At 49.1% G+C, this 3206-nt stretch overlaps 1 long non-coding RNA gene across 1 annotated transcript; it reads left to right on the top strand.

Annotated features, from left to right (window-relative positions):
- The first annotated feature begins 599 nt into the window (after window positions 1-599).
- On the top strand, window positions 600-2873 carry LOC136059056 (uncharacterized). Its single transcript, XR_010623183.1, has 3 exons — window positions 600-690; window positions 1161-1741; window positions 2793-2873. It is a non-coding gene; the product is annotated as an uncharacterized LOC136059056 (long non-coding RNA).
- Window positions 2874-3206: the final 333 nt, after the last annotated feature.

The following is a 3206-nucleotide window of genomic DNA, read 5'->3' as shown; positions in this document are numbered from 1 at the left end:
CCAACATCTGTGAAAGCAGTTTCAGTTTAATAGTCTGAATCAGACACCACACAATCACTTTTGGGCAGAATTTGAGCAAATTCAATCATGTCTATAGTTCATTCTTTTCCTTCTTTCTCCTTTTCCTTCTTTCTTCTTCAGCTCAGCTCTGATAACTGCTCATTGGGCACAAACCAGGGCTCTTTAATCTCACTTTTTATTAAGCGATCAGCAGCAGTTCAGGAATAGCCTTGTGTAACATATTAAGGACTAAGTAAGCCAAATCAACTTTTCAGGGCTCTCATATGGCTTTCATATAGCTGGATGGAGCGCTCTTTTCACGATTGAAAACCTTCAAGTTGGATGTTAACACTTTTGAAGTAACTTCCAATGCCAAAACGACGTTCTTCCCTTTCAGTTCAAAGAAAACACAACATCTGTCATAATGTGAAATGTAGATTTAATGCAAGTGTCAAGTCAGGCACTTGGTAATGAGGTAAAAACCCTCGAGATTTTAAGTCTCTCTTCCGCGCTATCCTGTTACAGGGAGGGGAAAGGAAAGAACAGTTTCTTTGGCACTTAGCAGCTTTTCTGCTTCGCTTATCTATCCTTCCTGGACATCTTCTGCGAATTAGCGTATTTTTCCTGGCGCTGTCCTCCTGAGGGGAGGAAGGTGCAATAATACTTGCTTTGTAACCGAGGGAAACTGAGGTACGGCCCAGACTCCGAGGAGCCCCCAGCCCCACTTCGGGAGGGGGGTTGGGGGGCAACGATTGCAGGATGCTCCGCGGGGGGGACTCCGGGGAGGGCTCCGGGAGCAGCGGAGCGGAGCAGGGCGCGGCGCGGCGGCCGGAGCTGTCACAGCAGCAGCCCCGAGTGTGCCGCTGGGCGCGCCTGGAAGCGCCTTTATTTGCACTGGGGGAAGCGTGGGTTTGCGGTAAGGATCTGCAGGTCTCCGTGTAGGAGGATAAATATTTGCCCTTTGGAACCCCCCCCCCCCCCCCCCAATCTCCCCTCCCTCGCCCCCCGGTTTTCCATCATCCTTTCCATCAGGAAGGTTGGAGGGATCGCGGCGCGGTAGGCAGTGGGGATTTGGGGATGCAGATGTGACACTGCAGTGCGAACGCCGCCCGCGGCAGCAGTTTATCAGGACCTCGGACCGCGTCTTTTATCTCTTTTAGCTCGGAGGAGATTGCCCTCAATAGACCCGCCGTAAAAAGAAAACGGGAAAAAAAAATCCAAAACAATAAAAGAGAGAGCGAGACAGTGTTGCCCTTGTGCATCCCACTGCGAGGAGGTCCCGGCGGTCCCTTGGGAATACCGGGAGTCGCGAGCAGGAACACGAGCGGCCACCGGGCTAATCCGCTCCTCCACCTTCCCGCTAGTACCTCCCCCTTCTGCTCCTTTCTTCAATAGCAGCCCTTTCTCCAAATCTCAGGTTACTTCGCTAAAGAGTTCTCAGCCCTATAGTTTCAGCCCTTGTCTCTGCCTCCAGCTCCTTAAGAGCCACCCAGCCCCAGCGACCGGATTGGGCAGCCCGCCTTGACACACCACTGTGCTGAGTGCTTGAGGACGTGTTTCAACAGATGGTTGGGGTTAGTGTGTGTCATCACACTCGAGTGGGGATTAGGGCAGAGAGGCAGCCTGGCTGGAGCTGTGTGGTCTTCCCCAAGTGGAAGCTGCGAGCAAAAGAACTACCTAGCTCTGGGGGAGAAGAGGGAGCAGCTCAGAGGGGAAAACAAAACCCCTACACTTTATTCAGGTAAAGTAAAACGCACCTCCTGCTTTTTTTTTCTTTTTCTCTTTTCTTTTCTTTCTTTTTTTTTTTTTTTCTTCCTTTCTCTTTTCCTTTCTCCTTCCCTCGGAGGAATGCTAGCACGGCACACTTGTCAAAGCCAGTTGTGCTGCCTTCTCAGTGCTGCTGTTTTGCGGCTGATAGATAGCAGCGAGCGCAGCTCGATGCTCGCTGCCCACAGAGCTCACGCCCGGGTCCCGCTGCGGAAGGTGCACGTTGGGAAAGCTCTCCTGGAGCTCTGCCCCTCCCGCACACACGTGCGGACCCCCAGTGCTGCGTGGTCGGGCGGTGGGGGGGAGGGGATGGATCGCAACCGAGGGTTTGTTCGGTTTGGAGATGTTCGAGCAGGGTAGCAGCCCGACTGCGGCTCAGCTGCGAGGCGGAGAGTGTTTGGAAAGTGCGTTTGAGATGTCTGTAAAGTTTTAGGACTCCTTTATAGAGAGCTGGTGGGGGATTCTGCCGATCGGTTTGGTTTGCACATGGACACGAAGTCGGGAGAAAATCAGGGAAGGAAGGAGAAGGCAGTGCGGAGGGTAACACGGCAGCAGGGCAGATGGATGTAATTCATTTACAGATCTGTCTGTGAAAGTTTTACAAGTCATTACAAACTAAGTAGCATCCCTAGAATGGATCATTAAAGTCTCACTGTATGGATTCTGAACAGGTGATCAGAAGTTTTAATTAAATGTAAGGAAAAAAAAAAAAAAGATGATTGAGAAGGGAGAGGGGAAGAAATACAATGAGAATTTAGTTATGGAAGTACTCTGCTGTCATTTTAATTGAAATTAACTTCTAAGTTCATTGATGTCTGCACAGGAGAAGCCCAGCAACTGAGCCGAGAAGTCAGAAAATGCTATCCCTGGACTATGTCAACTTAATCAGAGTGTTCAGATGCTCTCATTGTTTTACTCTGAATTACTAGTAGATGGGTTATTTGCCTTTTGAGATAAATCATTTACTGTGTCTGTGTCTTCCTGTGCAGAGCAATGAACTGATTTTTTTCTTTGCACTGTAACAGATCTTCACACTGACTCGCACATACCTGTGTGCCTATGAGTTACTGGCCTCCTACTTGTGAAGGAAATCTCACACTCTCCTCACCACTTACAGGTGAGATTTTCTATAAATAATGCTGCATATAATGTGTGCTGAAATGAGATCTGTGTAGTAGGCTGAGCAAGGGGATTTATAGCTGGTGCTTCGGGATTTTGGCATTCAGCTGTGTAGTGATGCCCATAAAACAGCGTTTCAAGTTGCACATAGAGTTTTGTCTCAAACCAACTTTTTCTGTTTGGCCCCTTTACAGGTTGGTCTTAGACTGTATATTCAGATACACTCTTCAGTAGGAGAGTGGCCACAGAAGGCACCCACACCAGTTCCAAACAATAAGTTAAATCCTTAATGAGGCTGCATGACTAGATCAATGCTTATG

This window comes from Cyrtonyx montezumae, unplaced genomic scaffold (genome assembly GCF_038088225.1).
Source record: "Cyrtonyx montezumae isolate F1298 unplaced genomic scaffold, pur_monq_1.0 scaffold_8, whole genome shotgun sequence".
Classification (NCBI taxonomy): Eukaryota; Metazoa; Chordata; class Aves; order Galliformes; family Odontophoridae; genus Cyrtonyx; species Cyrtonyx montezumae.
The sequence above is the reverse complement of the archived record's forward strand: the minus strand, read 5'-3'. Positions and strand labels throughout refer to the sequence as shown.